The 17,624-nt window shown below is 40.6% G+C and overlaps 1 protein-coding gene across 2 annotated transcripts in view; it reads right to left on the reverse strand.

Annotated features, from left to right (window-relative positions):
• NRCAM (neuronal cell adhesion molecule) overlaps positions 1 to 17,624 on the reverse strand; it is a 319,780-nt gene that overhangs the window by 249,526 nt on the left and 52,630 nt on the right. For both annotated transcript variants that reach the window (XM_061414005.1, XM_061414004.1), the window contains exon 2: positions 1,408 to 1,545. The gene's annotated coding sequence lies outside the window, so the exon portion shown is untranslated. The remainder of the gene's footprint in view (positions 1 to 1,407; positions 1,546 to 17,624) is intronic.

Below are 17,624 nucleotides of genomic sequence, written 5' to 3' on the forward strand. Positions count from 1 at the left end.
ACATGGAAACAACTTAAATGTATATTAACAGAATGGATAAAGATGTGGTGTGTGTACACACACACAGTGGAATATTACTCAGCCATAAAAAGAATGAAATAATGCCATTTGCACAACATAGAAGTTATCATACTAAATGAAGTTAAGTCAGACAGAAGACACATATTATACGATATCACTTATTTATGGAATCTGAAGAAAATGATACAAATGAATTTATTTACAAAACTGAAATAGAATCACACATGTAGAAAACAATCTAATGGTTATCAAAGGAGAACGGGCCTAGGGGAATGATGAATGAGGAGTTTGGGATAATAAAGTCCTACTGTATAGCACAGGGAACTATATTTAATATCTTATAATAAACTATAATGGAAAAGAATCTGAAAAAGAATATATCACTTTTCTATACACCAGAAACTAAGACAACACTGTAAACCAACCATACTTCAATTAAAAAAAAAAACCTTCAGTGCTTACAAACACACACACACACACACCCCCTCTACCTATGGGTCAATAATCCTGAATGACTTATTACTTCCATATGTGAGTTTTACACAACTATCTCACCACCATTGCCTGCAATGGCCTCCTCCACCCCACCCTGCTCTTTACCAGTCTAACTCCTATTCATCTTTTAAGGGCCATTTCAGGGGTTACCTCCTCCAGGAAGCCTGCTTTCACACACACAGCCTTCCGGCTCTAGGCTGCATCTGATGCCTTTTTTACTCCTTAGTGCATTCTCAATATACTTAACATCATATTGGAGTGGGTCATATTTATTTATGTGACTGCCCTGCATTTGACAGATATTCCTTGAAGGGAAGGACTTGACTTCTTAAGATCCTAGCAAAGTACACTGAATTGAAATAAAAATGAATCACACTATGGAAGAAAACAGATTGGAGGGTATGAGAGTAATCTGGAGGATTATAAGTGTTTGGAAATAGTGACTGCTTTTCTCACTTATGCAAATAATACTTCATGGTTTACAAAGTGCTTTCACATAAGTTATATTGTTTGATTCTTAAAATAATCCTAGAAGGCAGGGTAAAGCAGAAATGAAGGCTGAGAGAGACCTTAAATGCATAATAAATTTCTGAGAAGAGAAATGTTACTGATTTTTTAAAGAGGGGTGTGTGTGTGTGTGTTTAAATAAGTCTTCATAGATTGTCATTTCACAGATCTACACTTCAGATAAATTCCTATTTGGTCAAAATAGCCAACTGATATCCTTCATGACTATTATAAAATCTCCTGAAAAAAAAAAAATACTCTCAGTTCTTTACAGAGAATTTTCCATGATGTAGACTCCTATTCACTATCCCAAAAAGCAGATCTTGAAGATAGAACAGCTCAATTAGATTTCTAAAGACAAAGAGAAAATGGTTTCATTCTCACCTTCAAAGATCCACCAGGCCAGGAACCTCCTGAAAATTTCTTTGATTCCGGAAGCTGTTCTTTTCCCAGGATGCCAACCCCTGAGAGCAGATTTGGTTAAAGTCTTCGGCACACAAGCGTGGAGTATCACAAAGATTCCTGAAAACAAAACAAACACAGAGCAGTGTAAACTGTTTTGGGTTAGCTAATTCTATTAAGCTTTCATTCAACTATCCTACTAAAATTGACAAGAGGAACTTAATACGTATTAAATCCCATGATGAATTTTAACCAAGCATTACAGTAGTTAAGGACATCAATGTCTAAGAAACTTTAAGCAATTTAATGGCAACAGGTAATGAAAAAAGGTAACACAATTCCAATTACATTTTGGTATATGATAGAAATCTGAATGAGCCCTCAATAGCAGGAAACAACTGCTCACACAAATCAAAGAGAGAAAAAAGGCACTTTATCTAATTTTACTCTAATACTTCATGGGAATACAGAGTGCTGTACAATCACATCAGCACACAGGTAGAACCTGGGAAAATCTAATACAAACTGCAAAGAACAAACAATGAACTGAGTATTTGATCAAGGTTGATGATCTCCGTGAGGAACCCAGACACGCAATTACATTTTGGAGGTGGCTTTGAAGGCGGTGAGAAAAGGAGGTATCTGGGAATGAAGGTTTCAGAACACACCATTGTAAGAAAACAAGCACAAGGTTAAGGTAGAACACCATAGAATGAAACCTTAATTAAAAGGAAGCCAACTAACAGAAGTGTTTGAATAATGTGTTTATTTAATTACTCATTCTTATTAGAAAGTGTGAAAAAAAAAACACTGCAAAAATGTTTAGAAAACCTCTTTTAAACCAGAACTTGTGGACAATGTACAGGGAGAAAAGAGAAGCCAGGAGTCTAGACCTGCCTTTGCCATTAATAGTCTGACCTTGGGCTTGCTAAGTGTCTATAAACCTTGCAGGCACATTTGCACCAGTGGGAGAGGTTTTAGAAAATATCAGTGGCTAGGCCCCATGTGGCCAAATAAATGCCTGACCAATTACCAATATATCAGATCAAGTGGGACAGAACCCAAGCACAGGCATTTTTTTGATGGAGAGAAAGTCAGAGGAGACATTATTCAATGTCTCCAGTGCTAAGAGTCCAGTGCTGAGTCCCATCTTCTCTACACAATTTGCATCTGATCTCTAAAATAAATACAGTTTAATAATATCCAAAACTTCCGAACTCTATAAAATTAAACAGTTCTCCTTTTCGAATCATAGTTTTCTCTGTATATATGGCCAGGAGTGGGATTGCAGGAGTTTTCATTTTTTGAGGAACCTCCATACTGTTCTCTACAGAGGCTGCACCAATCTGCACTCCCACCAACAGTGTAGGAAGGTTCCCTTTGCTTCAGACCCTCTCCAGCATTTATTATTTGTAGACTTTTAAATGGTGGCCATTCTAACCAGTTGAGGGGATACCTCACTGTAGTTTTGATTCACATTTCTCTAATAATTAGTGATGTCGAGAATTTTTTCATGTGCCTATTAATAACCAAAACAAACAACCTAAAAGTCCATCAACATATTAATAGATAAAGAAGATGTGGTATCTTCATATTATGGAATAGACTCAGCCATAAAAAAGAATGAAATAACGTCGTCTGCAGCAACATGGATGGACCTAGAGATCATACTAAGTGAAGAACACGGAAGACAAACATATGATATTGCTTACATGTGGAGTCTAAAAAATGATACCAATGAACTTAGTCACAAAACAGAAACTGATTCACAGATATAGAAAACAAACTTACGGTTACCAAATGGAAAAGTAGGGGGATAAATTAGGAGGTTGAGACTAATATATACATGCTGCTGCTGCTAAGTCGCTCAGTCGTGTCCGACTCTGTGTGACCCCATAGACAGCAGCTCACCAGACTCCCCCATCCCTGGGATTCTCCAGGCAAGAATATATACATGCTACTCTATATAAAATAGATAACCAACAAAGACCCACTGTGTAGCACAGGGAACAGTACTCAATATTTTGTAATAATCTATAAGGAAAAAGAATCTGAAAAAGAATAGACTTTATGTCGATTAAAAATTAATAAATAGTTCCCTAATTTTCAAGAGGAGGAAACTAGGGCTCTGAGAGGGACACAGACTTATATGAGGTCCAAGCAAAGGAGTGAGATCAGGATGGACTCAAGTCTTCCAAGTAGGATAAAAGCAGATCATGAGCTGGGGCCGGACATAACCCTATTTCAGGCTGGGCTGGGTGGGACAGGACCACATGGATTCACACCATTAACAGGGCCTGATGCTACTGACTTTCTGGGCAGAGGCAAGCATAACCACAGAATTCCCACCCCTTAGAGAGTAATGAAGATAAAAATAATCCTAAGAGCTAAATTTCTGAGTACTCTGTAAGAGCCCGACATTGTGCTAAGTGCTTTAATCCTCACAAGAACACTCTGTCCTAAGGACTATTATTATCCCTGATTTATAAATGAGGAAACTGAAGTTGAGAGTGCTTTGTCTTGCCTCCAAAATGGTGGAAGTGGAATTTTAACAAAGCTGTTTTTTTCCCCAACCATGTATTGCCTGGAGGGAATGCAATAAACAGGCAGCTGGAGGCAAGGCTACTCTGCCCTGTATCTGCCCAGCCCTTTTTTTTTTTCCTTTTGGCACAAAGCACTCTCACGTTGGAAAAAGGAAACAGAAGCACCCGGGAGTCTTCTCAGTGCTTTCAGATTTTCTCCAATTAAATAACTAACTTTTGTTGTTTGAGAAAAGATGAACATTGTATGGAATACTTTTTCTTCTTGCTTCATAACACATACACACACACTTCCAAATTAGCAGAATTTGAATAGTGAGATTTAAAGCCACTACTTTGGAGACTTTAGCTCAGACAAGTGTCAGAAGAGTCACCACTGAAATCTGTCCTAAATGATTCAGTCCATCATGACATGTGAATTTTAAAGCCTAACTGAAATCTCTGGAAGGCCATTTACAATTACTTAGGAAAAAATGTCTGAAACACTCTTACACTCATCTTCAAAATCTTAGAGAAGTATCTTTGTTGCAGTTTGTTGGTCCGGTACATTTACGTTATGTAAATGATTTCCTTTCTTTAAATAGTTACTGACTATAATAAAATCTAAGTTATAAATATTCCACATATGAAATATATTTTATTTAAGAGGCTAATGCAAAACATTACTGCTTCTGACACCTTAGGCAGCTCATAATTATACTGTGGCAGAAATAATCTTCACAGCTCATTTTAAAAATAATATGAAAAGATGGTTTTCATTAAGACACTTCTGGGAAGAAATAAAAGAGTGACAGTACAAATGAAAACATAATTTTGAGAATTGGAAGGGACCTGGAAGGTGTATCCAACCATCCATCTGCCTACAACCTATTCCATTTTCAGGGTACTCTGTACAGAGTTGAATCTCTCTTCTTGTAGCTTTCACTCCTTGATCCCAGATCTGGCTCTTGGATATAGATTCAGATCCTAGTGTAAACCTCCCCAACCACAGCCCTCTGTTCAGAAAAGCAGAGATCAATTGCTGTTTTAGTAGAGGTGGCCACTGATAGGACTGGGGGGAAGCACCGGACTCCAGGGCATTCTCAGAGGCTGGAAGATGACCCATGAGGTTGCTTTGTGCCAAAGCCTCTGCCCTAGTGTGTGCTAAGTCACTGCAGTCGTGTCCAACTCTTTGCAACCCAATGGACTGTAGCCCACCAGGCTCCTCTGTCTATGGAATTCTTCAGACAAGAATACTGGGGTGGGTTGCCAAGACCTCCTCTAGGGGATCTTCCCCACCCAGGGATTGAACCTGCATCTCTTAGGTTTCCTGCATTGGCAGGCGGGTTCTTTATCACTAGCGCCACCTGGGAGAAAAAAATGATAATCAGCCAAGTCAACCAAATCAGCTCTCTGTGGGACCTGGATGAAACACTAGGAGTCAGATGAGAACCTACTGAATATGCAGAGGTAAGCAGCAAGAGCAGAGATGACGAGAGAGAAGACTCATTCCCTGAAGGAGCATCCAAGCCTAATAAACCTCCCACTTTTCAGATCCAGATGGGCATCAGTCCATCCTCCTAAGGGTGTCCTGAATGAGTCTCTGTTCTCTACAGCTCCAGATGCCCAATGCATATCAACTAAGTTATGCCACCTCAATTACCAGCTGTTCTTATAGCTACAAATCAGGTTGACGGCAGCTCCATTATTTTTTGTAGGTATTTTTGCTAGAACCAAGAGGAGGTTTTATTTTCACCCCTTTAATATTTCACCTTTTGAGAATGGAGTTTATCATTACAACTTGCCAAAAACATTTGACATCTCAATTCTGCCATTTCAAAATATGTGTTATGCCTTTCACGTCCATGTCATCTCCAGATTAGACAAGCATGCCACGTAGAATGCTGTTCATGCGATGATACAACACAGAATGGGACACTATTTCACAGAGCCAATAGTGGTATAAAATATAGTGAAAACCAAACTGTCAATAAATTAAAATGAATTAATTTTAGCCTCTAGGTCATTCTTTAATTTTAATCATTAGCAGTTCTCCAAATTGACTGCAAATCATCCAAAAGATATAAATAGCTACATAAACTGACATGGTCAAGCAGTTGATTTTGCTAGTAAAGGTTTTAACATTTACTTGGTAGAGACTGCAAAACCCAGAAGAATTAGGCTTCAGCATCATTAGGGAAAATTAGGCCATAGTTGAGATAATTGGCAACATGAACTTTATGGTTAGAGTAATTACCTGTGCAGCAGACCAAGAAGTTATATTTGAGAAACATATTGCAAAAACAGTCAAGCTCGCCTCATCCTTCCCTGAAGCAATCATGAAAATTAGTAGAAGCTGTCATTGTAGGTCATCTGGTATACCCCTGACAGTGAAATTGTTCTCCAAAGAGCTCAGCTACTTTGTCTAACTTTGCTTTCAGTAAGTCACATGAGATTTCTCCTTACAGTAAAAAAAAAAAAAACAAAAAAAAACCCACATAAAAGGGCTTTTTAAGTTCCAGTTCCAGTGTCTGCTTTCCTTAGTTTTTCTGTCTCCACCTTGGCTGTCAGGCTGTCGAGCTGTAATTCCTTATCGTGGTGGATGTGCCTGCCCAGAGCAACTAAGCCCATCCTCTGGGCTCTAACTGGATACTTCCAGTCTTCCTAGGGTTGAATTCATATAAAAGAAGACTAGGGAGAGGGGCTGATGGATCGGTCTTAAAGAACATATGTAAGTATATCTCTTCAAGAAATGGGAATACCAGACCATGTTACCTGCCTCCTGAGAAATCTGTATGCAGGTCAAGAAGCCACAGTTAGAAGTGGACATGGAACAATGGACTGGTTCCAAATTGAGACAGAAGAATGTAGAGGCTGTATATTGTCACCCTGCTTATCTAACTTATATGCAGAGTACATCATGTGAAATGCTGGGTTAGATGAAGCACAAGCTGGAATCAAGATTGCCAGGGGAAATATCAATAACCTCCATTATGCAGATGATACCACCCTTATGGCAGAAAGGGAAGAACTAAAGACCCTCTTGATGAAAGTGAAAGAGGAGAGTGAAAAAGCTGGCTTAAAGGTCAACATTCAGAAAACAAAGATCATGGCATCTGGTCCCATCATTTCATGGCAAATAGATGGGGAAACAATGCAAACAGTGACAGATTTTATTTTCTTGGGCTCCAAAATCACCGCAGATGGTGATCGCAGCCATGAAACTAAAAGACGCTTGCTCCTTGGAAGAAAAGCTATGACAAACCTAGACAGTGTATTAAAAAGCAGAGACATCACTTTGCCAACAAAGGTCCATCTAGTCAAGGCTATGGTTTTTCCAGTGGTCATGTATGGATGTGAGAGTTGGACCATAAAGAAAGCTGAGCACCAAAGAATTGATGCTTTTGAACTGTGGTGTTGGAGAAGACTCTTGAGAGTCCCTTGGACTGTAAGGAGATCAAAACAGTCAATCCTAAAGGAAATCAACCTTGTATATTCATTGGAAGGACTGATGCTGAAGCTGAAACTCCAGTACTTTGGCTACCTGATGCGAAGAACTGACTCATTGGAAAACACCCTGATGCTGGGAAAGATTGAAGGCAGGAGGAGAAGGGAATGACAGAGGATGAGATGGTTGGATGGCATCACAAACTCGATGGACATGAGTTTGAGCAAGCTCCAGGAGCTGGTGATGGACAGGAAAGCCTGGTGTGCTGCAGTCCATGGGCTTGCAAAGAGTTGGACACGACTGAGCAACTGAACTGAACTGAAATGCATGTATAGATCTCATGCTGTGTCTCTTCGCTACACAGAGGTCCTCTTGGCGTGTTTTTTTTCTCAGTTGTGTTGAACTGTTAAACTGTTCATTCAACAGTCATTGTTCAGGTCCACCAGTGGCCAGGTCCTAGCCCTGGGAGCCACAAGAAACACAAAGGCGACAAAGACATGGAAGCTTCTGCTCCAAGACAGAGATGAGAGATCATAACACCATCTTGGGCTGTATGGCATTTTTATGATATTTCTCATAGAAGTAATCTCACTTAATTTAGAAAATAAGTATTCTACTTGATATTTTACAGATAAAAATAAACTAAGAGCAGGTTACTTCTCAATGATTCATCCCAGTCAGTAAGTGGCAAAGCCAGGACACCAAAAGCAAATCATGTGATTCCTAGTCATGTTAGTTCCACCAACATGGAAGCGATCATGGTTCATGTGCATAACATGACTACCTAGCAAAACATATTGTGTGCTTACTCCATACTGGGTACTTCTGTCACTGGGTAATATCTGTCGCTGGCAGATATTTGATCTTCATGGGAACTTTACGAGGAGGGAGGTCTTATTCTCCCCAGAGGACAAAACTGAGACACAGAAAGCGGTCTAATGGCTCAAGGCTGTATGGCCAGTTGGTGGCACAAAGAGATAAACACAATGAGAATGGTGCCACCCAGGAGAAATGCGGAGAGAAGTCACTGGATCTGTTGCTAGGAAGAATGCTAAGAAAGTTTTGGAACGTTTTCGAGCATTTCCAGAACAGTGAGACTTTTCTTCTCTTGTAAATCCTGTGAGAAGACACTGGCATTGGAGACGAGAAAAAGATGGCAAATCCCAGGAAAGAAGAAAGCGTGATGCTCCCCCTCCCCCGCCGTGGCTGTGGCTGTGAGGGGGAGCTGCTGGCATGGAGAGCTTCTGGCATAGGAATGCCATCTGCTGTTTGAATACTTGCTATGGATATTTTCTGTGATTTCAGATGCTTTGGATAGGTCACACTGCTTGAGCAAAGCAGAGAGAAGAGACCCTTGGCATTTGTGGCCTTCTGTTTGTGCCTGGTGATCTTACAGTGACTGCCTGGGAGGCTCACGTGCTGGCAGTTTGCTGGGATACCAGTTTGCATCACACAAATTTGCTGGCAGCTCCACACTTACACCTCAGCATGGTTTCTTTATTCTGAACCTGTGTTCAGGTAGGAAAGGAAGGAGCCAATCAGAAAAGAAGTGCTTCAGCCTTCAATGAGTGATTCTCACGAGACAGATGTAGGCTAAGGGCCTCCCTGACAATACTTCTCTTAACCCTATAAGTAATTCTGTAAGACGGCCGTTGGCAGAGCAGCTGTCTACATGGGCAAACTGTGGACTTTTAAATGATGACCATTCTGACCAGTGTGAGATGGAACCCCACTGCAGTTCTGATTTGCATTTCTCTAATAATTAACGATCTTGAGCATCTTGTCACATGTCTATTGGCCATCTGTATGTCTTCTACTTGGAGAAATGTCTATTGAGGCCTTCTGGCCATTTTTTTGGACTGGGTTGCTTATGTTTCTGTTATTGAGTTGTGTGAGCTCCTATACCCTTGAATTTGTGTCCAGAAGTTTCAGAATCAGTTTCAACATGACCTGCTATGTCCCTAGGAATTCAGAGGTAGTGGGAGGAATGTGTCAAAGGCCAGAATATACCTGGTGCAGTGCTGGGGATGTTTGTGGCTGACATGAATACCGTGAACAGCATATCAAGTGTCTGGGGATTCCAGAGGAGGGAGAAGGTATTTCTGGCTGGAATCACACAGTAAACACTGACAATCTTATGGAGACCTGGCAGTAAAAGAGAAGAGAGAAAGAGAATGGAACCTCTAAGGAGAAGCAGAGATAAGAAGTGCATTTTAGCCAGAGGAGATTTGAGCCCACTTATAGGCTGAGGAGACATGTAATAAACACAAAGAGAGAGAGAACGAAGCTGCAAGTGGCAAAAACAGTGGACAGAGTCAACCAAGAGTAGTGGGCTGGTGGTCAGGGACAACTGCTCCTTGGAAGAAAAGCTATGACAAACCTAGACAGTGTATTAAAAAGCAGAGGCATCACTTTGCTGACAAAGGCCCATATAGTCAAAGCTATGGTTTTTCCAGTAGTCACATATGGATGTGAGAGTTGAACCATAAAGAAGGCTGAGCTCCAAAGAATCGATGCTTTCAAACTGTGGTGTTGGAGAAGACTCTTGAGAGTCCCTTGGACTGCAAGGAGATCAAACCAGTCAATCCTAAAGGAAGTCGACCCTGAATATTCACTGGAAGAACTGATGCTGAAGCTGAAACTGCAACACTTTGGCTGCCTGATGCAAAGAGCAAATTCATTGGAAAAGACCCTGATGCTGGGAAAGATGGAGGGCAGGAGGGGAAGGGGGCGACAGAGGATAAGATGTCCATCCATCCAATGGACATGACTGTGAGCAGACTCCAGGAGATAGTGAAGGACAGGGAAGCCTGGCGTGCTGCAGCCTATGGGGTCACAAAGAGTTGGACATGACAGTGATTGAACAACAAGAGGTGCATACACTGATTTCATGTCTCCTCCCTTGTTAAAGAGAACACTCTTCAGATTGATGGGCCTTGGAAATGAATTTTCCAAAACCAATGTGATAACCATATGCAGAAACCTGCTAATGTGCATACCACCCTACCTTCTTGCTAAACAACAGTTGGAGTCAGTCAAAATGAAATGAAATGCCAACACACTTCAACAGGAATACACATGCTTTGCAACCTTGAACTTGAGTTTAATAGAATAAATCAAACAAATCTGCTTGGATGTCTGAGAGCCAACTGAACTAGTTCCAACTTGACCAGGGGTTTGTTTATTTTGCTGAAGTCCTGTCATTTATGCAAACTGCGTAACAAACAGGGAGTGAGCGGCCGCCTACCAGCAATTCACACTATTTCCAAGCTGGAATGCTAATGGTTTTTATTTTCAGTCCTCATTTTGACTGGACTGTTTTATTTTACCGGGGAGAACTTTTGCAGGTGATTTTTAATACCACTGCTTTTTTTCTGATAAAAAAAGTATTTTCATTTTTCAAAATATGAGAGTAAAGGTTAAAAAATTAAAACCAAATGTTATCTTCTATCCCCAGAAATTTAAAAACTGTCAATGTTTTGGTGTATGTCTTCCAAGTGTTCTATTTTTCCTGAATGTGTGTGTGCATATACATTTTTAAAAATAGGAGTGGAATCATATAGGATGCACTGATTTAGTAACTCACTGTTCTCACTTAATAATACAAGATGACCATAGTCTACGGTCATTTAACGTCTGCATAATATTCTAGCATGTAAAGAAATCATTTTCATTTAACCAACTTCCAAATATTGGCCTTAAAGCTATTCTATTTGGCTGACTTTTAAAAATCATATTCTAAAGAGATACTATTTTACTAGTACTGGCTGAAAAACAATCAGTGACATTCTTAACACAGTTGACACACGGAGCATTATTCAGTTAAAAATTCCATTTCCCTCATCAGGATTTTGATCAGAACTGAAACGGTTTCAGGCTGGGTGCCCTCTTGGAGCGGTGGCAGCCCACATTTCCACTTGGGTCCCCAATCAGGTCCCACCCGACTCCCACCATCCCCATCATGGCCCTGCCTTTGCCAGATTTTCTTACATCTGCAGTTTGGCAATGAGAGGTCTGCTCGCTTCCATGTCATCAGAGGCACTGGCTGACTCAGATTGCTGTTAAATCTTGACTTTTCTAGTGAACATATCAGAGCAGAAAAGATGAACACATGAGTCCCCAAACCAGACTGTGCAGAAACAGTCCTTTGCGGGCCAGAAAGAAAGTTTAAGAGAAACACACTGATAGTCTGACAGAAAAAATGTTTCTTCTTAATGCAGTCAGATTAGGCCTCAAAAAAAAAAAAACATATTATGTCTCAAAAAAAAAAAAAAAGGCTGGGTTGTGAAATGATAAATAACTCTTCTCATTGATGTTACTATTATTAAATATTAGATGAGACCAGCTATAACAGCTCAGGATTCCAAGGCTCATATGCCACTCCCTCCCCCTCCACTGGCACTGAGGAATCCATAGATGATGTGTTCACCACCATGACCATGGCTATAGTGTCACACATGCCCACATATGGCAAAACTGATCAGACTGTTCATCGTGAATATGTGCAGGTTGTTGTTATGTGAATTGGACTTCAATAAAGCTGTTAAAAAATTATGACCTCAGGTGCCCCAAATCCACACCTGAGATGTTGATTTAACTGGTCTTAAGCAGATATGCAGATGACACCACCTTTATGGCAGAAGTGAAGAGGAACTAAAAAGCCTCTTGATGAAAGTGAAAGAGGAGAGTAGAAAAGTTGCCTTAAAGCTCAACATTCAGAAAACTAAGATCATGGCATCCGGTCCCATCACTTCATGAGGAAACAGTGGAAACAGTAGCTGACTTTATTTTTGGGCACTTCAAAATCACTGCAGGTGGTGATTGCAGCCATGAAATTAAAAGACGCTTACTCCTTGGAAGGAAAGTTATGACCAACCTGAAAAGCATATTAAAAAGCAGAGACATTACTTTGTCAACAAAGGTCCAGCTAATCAAGGCTATAGTTTTTCCAGTAGGCATGTATGAATGTGAGAGTAGGACTATAAAGAAAGCTGAGCACCGAAGAATTGATGCTTTTGAACTATGGTGTTGGAGAAGACTCTTGAGAGTCCCTTGAACAGCAAGGAGATCCAACCAGTCCATCCTAAAGGAGATCAGTCCTGGGTGTTCATTGGAAAGACTGATGTTGAAGCTGAAACTCTAATACTTTGGCCACCTGATGCGAAGAGCTGAGTCATTTGAGAAGACCATGATGCTGGGAAAGACTGAGGGCAGGAGGAGAAGGGGACGACAGAGGATGAGATGGCTGGATGGCATCACCGATTCAGTGGACGTGGGTATGGGTAGACTCTGGTAGTTGGTGATGGATCGGGAGGCCTGGTGCGCTGCAGTTCATGGGACTGCAAAGAGTCGGACACGACTGAGCGACTGAATTGAACTGAACTGAAGAGGTTCTCCTAATGTGAAGCCAAGAATCATGAAGCCAAGAATCGTTGATTAACATAAAACAAAGCATTCCAAAGCTAAATGAGAAGATGAATTGATATAATTGATATGAAAGTACAAGAGAACATTTTTAAAGAAGTGGTTCTATCATTTTTCAAGTACAAAGAACACATATCTGCCTTTTTAAAGTGCTACCCAGCAAAGAAATTGAGTCTTGCTTCAATAATCTGTAATAGTTAATTAAATCTAACTTTAAACAGCCTATTGCCTCCTAGGGACTATTCCAGGCAGTTGTTAGATCATGTAGAACTGATACTGTTAAAAGCCCAACATTCTCTGAGGTGGATTAAAACTAGATTAAATCCACAAACTAGTTGAGATACTGATTTATCTAGGAAAAATGAAACACAGAAAATGTCACAATGAACTTGGTATGGCCCCGCAGGGTGACCACAGATTGTCTATCGGACCAGTTCAAATCCAGGAGGTTTTGCTCTGTTTGCCAAGTCATGAAGCTGGGCACAGGCCTTTAAGCAAGAATGTGAGAAAAGCTGTCCTAGAAAATTCAAAGCTTCCTGCCAGAGGGCACCATCATCCTCTCCAGACATTGGAGGCTATATGCCAGCGTTCCATCTATAGATCCCAAGACAGCTTCACATTCATAATAAAATAGCCAAACCTTCTTATTAGAGAAAATTAATATTCAATATTCACTCACATATGTCTTTACTCTGTTATTAATAAGAAACTTTGAAGATAATTAGTGTTGGCTTTGACTGCAGTTTGGAACTGCACCCAGCTGGAAAGAGGCCACAGAGCATAGGGTTTCATTCCTCACCAAGGCTGAGTGCTCTCAGAAAGGGATTAGAAGAGAAACGAATGGAACCAACCCTCATTCAGAAAGAAACAATCTCCTTGAGTTAACGGATTGTGGCTGTCACAGGCATGGCTCTTCTCAGTCCTGTCACCCCCAGCCTCTGTAAGACACAGCAAAATAAAATCAGATAAATGAAGTGCTGTGGGTTAGAAAAGGGATGAGAGGTGTGGTGTGCCTGGGGAGCTGCTGGTGATGAGACAAAAACACCTGAGCAGGTGAAAAAGTTGGATGAGGAACAGCGGACAATCTCAAAGGAACATGGCCCCTTTAATCAGAGAATGAACGAATGAATGCCATGCAGGAATTCAAGAGCAATGTTAGAGCTGACCATAGCATTAAGAGAAAAGTAATCTGGGAAAAGGAACGATTTCCAGATACTGACTACTATCACCACTTCAGCTAAAATGAAACAATACTGACTTTTTTTTTACTCAGTAGAAATGAATGAATGATTTTCTATCCCTTACAGGAAAAAGAAAAAAATAACAGCAACTTGTAAATTACCATCAATAACCAGCCAAATGCTTTTCATGGCTCCTTTTCTGCTAACACCCTGCTACAGACATACGAAAAACTGGGGCTCCTCTCGACATGTCCTCCCCCAACGTCCCATCTGTCTGACACCCCCTGTTAGCCTCTCTGCAGAGTCTTTTTAGATTCATGTCCTATCACTCTTCAATTCTCTTTTCATCTCCAACATTTCTCAGGTCATCCCAGGCTCCAGGCACTAGCCTGAGGATCAAATCATCCCACCTTCATCCCAGTGCCTACCTCAGGGGTCCAGGAACTGTTTTGTTTTGGGTTTTTTTGGTGTTGACACGATGCCTTAGTCACACACATACTCTACACACAATGCGATGCTCTGGGTGTTTGAACATCATATTCTGAGAGATCTGTGAAATACCCTCCTTTCAATGAGAAATTCAGCTTTAACAAAATTTCCCCAGGCAAAAACAAGCCTCATACTCCATAGAAACTGTGCATACAAGGCCATGTTTATTTCAACTTCCTAGATAAATAATCTTACAGAAGAAACCTAGGTTCTAACATGACACATATCAAAATTTCTAGTTCTCACTACCAAACCTGAAACCCCTCAATTTATATCCTGCCTATTATATCTCTCTTTTAAGAAGCTGTATTTGATTGACTGGTTTTCCACTCATCAAGACAGGTATGTGTCTCACTTTTGGATTATTCCTGCCACAACCCCAGGTTGGTTTTTAAATCATTACAAAATCAAGTAACAGATGTAGAAAATGAACTTATGTTACCAGAAGGGAAAGGCGAGGGCGGGATAAACAGGAGAGTGGGACGGACACATACACACTACTATATATAAAACAGATAACTAATAAGGACCTCCTGTACAGCACGGGGGACTCTACTCAATACTCTGTAATGATCTACATGGGAAAAAGAGTGTACAAAAGAGGGGGATATGTATATGTATGGCTGATTCACTCTGCTATACAGCAAAAACTAACTCAACAGTGTAAATCAACTATACTCCAATGAAAATTTAAAAAAATAAATCATTACAAAAAGCAGAACATTGAGACATGAAAAAACAGAGGTAGACTCATAAGGTCCTGCTCAGCACACAGATTTCTGACTCAGGAGCCTCTCAAATTCAGATTCTTATATGGCATTTTAGTCCCACTGCTGCAACTGAGTAGACTTTGAATTTCAAGTCTGCGAACACCATTAAAGTATGGATACAAAAACATAAGCCCATGTGTGTAAACTAAATAGCCCAGGATAAAATTTTGGTCTGATTCCTTATAGCATGATTTTTTTTTATCACCACACCTGTATTTCATCAAATTTCTTCAAAAGAGCAACCCTGTAATAGTGATTTTGGTATAAAATGATACTCATTATACAGAGAATCATTCCAAGCGGTTTCACATGAAGACTGGAGGATAATTTTGAAGAAGAGATGGAGGTGAAACATGAGAGCATTCTTTAAACATTTGATGTGCTTCCAGGAGGAAAGTGGTTGTCAGTCCTCACTGCCCAGGACACTCCCAAGGTCATTTGCAAAAACATGCTAATGACCCATTTCCAGGGACTTAATTAGTCGAGGGTGGGATCTGGCCCTAGATAATTTTTTAAAGCTCATTCCATTGTATATTAGAATCACACCTCTGGAGGTAGATTTTACTTCAGTAGAGAACTGCGAACTTTGTAACAAGAAGAGCTGTCCAAGGAAACAACAGGTCACCTCATCAGGGGCAAGTCCCCTGTCATAGCAAGTGACATGGAGGGGTGGGGTGAAGTGTCTGAGCCCCTATAAGGAACAGTGGAGAAAGGGGGGCCTAAGATCTTTGAGACTGATTTTTTTCCTTCTACACTAGTTTGACCTAGGGTCATTATTTAAGTGAGAGCAACAAAAGAAAGGGGGCTTCCCTAGAGGCTAAGATGGTGTAGAATCCACCTGCAGTGTAGGAGACCTGAGTTCAATCCCTGGGTTGGGAAGATTCCCTGGAGAAGGAAATGGCAATCCACTCCAGTATTCTTACCCAGGAAATCCCATGGACAGAGGAGTCTGGCGGGCTTCAATCCATGGGGTCCCAAAGAGTCAGACATGACTGGGCCACTAACACTTTCACTTTTTCACTTTTTTTTAAGAAAAGAAAAATGCCTCATTTGCAATGTCATCCTTGGGACAACAATTTTGTTTTAAAGTCTTTCATATTGTCCACATAAGACTTGTTAATCTGTACAATAACATTAACATTGTATTCTGTTTCAGGATTATTTTAAGGAAATTTCCCTCCACGGTGAATTATTCTGATTTTTGACCCTTTTATCCAAGGGTTATTGTTGCTTAGTTACTAAATCATGTACAGCTCTTTTTTGATCCCATGGACTGTAGCCCACCAGGCTCCTCTGTCCATGGGATTTTTCAAGTAAGAATACTGGAGTGGGTTGCCATTTCCTTCTCCAGGGGATATTCCCAATCCAGGGATAAAATCCATATGTCCTAAAAGGGAAACCTCTTACACTGTTGGTGGGAATGCAAACTAGTACAGCCACTATGGAGAACAGTGTGGAGATTCCTTAAAAAACTGGAAACAGAACTGCCATACAACCCAGCAATCCCACTGCTGGGCATACACACCAAGGAAACCAGAATTGAAAGAGACACATGTACCCCAACATTCATCACAGCACTGTTTACAATAGCCAGGACATAGAAGCAACCTAGATGTCCATCGGCGGACTAATGGATAAGAAAGTTGTGGTACACATACACCATGGAATATTACTCAACTATTAAAAAGAACGAATTTGAGTCAGTTCTAATGAGGTAGATGAAACTGGAGCCTATCATAAAGAGTCAAGTAAGTCAGAAAGAAAAACAGGTGCATATATATGGAATTTAGAAAGATGGTAATGATGACCCTATATGCAAGACAGCAAAAGAAACACAGATATAAAGAACAGACTTTTGGACTCTATGGGGAAAGGTGAGGGTGGGATGATTTGAGAGAATAGCATTGAAACATGTGTATTATTACCATACGTGAAATAGATCGCCAGTCCAAGTTCGATGCATGCAACAGGGCACTCACAGCTGGTGCACTGGGACAACTCAGAGGGATGGGATGGGGAGGGAGGTGGGAGGGGGTTTGGACAGAGGACACATGTATAACCATGGCTGATTCATGTCAATGTACGGCAAAAACCACCACAATAATGTAAAGTAGCCTCCAATTATAATAAATTAATTTAAAAAAAAAAGAAAACCCAAAAGAAGAAAAAAGAAAATCTGTATCTCCTGCATTAGCAGCTGATTCTTTACCATGAGTCACCAGGAAGCACACAGTATTGGAGAGTGTATACGATAAGTATAAAAGGTACAAAAAGCAAAAGCATCAGCTCTCACCTATAGCCGACTACTAGGGAAGAGGGGAGAGAGGCAGGAGGGAGCGTGATCCTTGGAGAAGAGGCATCCCAGGGA

The sequence above is a fragment of the Bos javanicus genome, chromosome 4 (genome assembly GCF_032452875.1).
Source record: "Bos javanicus breed banteng chromosome 4, ARS-OSU_banteng_1.0, whole genome shotgun sequence".
Lineage (NCBI taxonomy): Eukaryota > Metazoa > Chordata > Mammalia > Artiodactyla > Bovidae > Bos > Bos javanicus.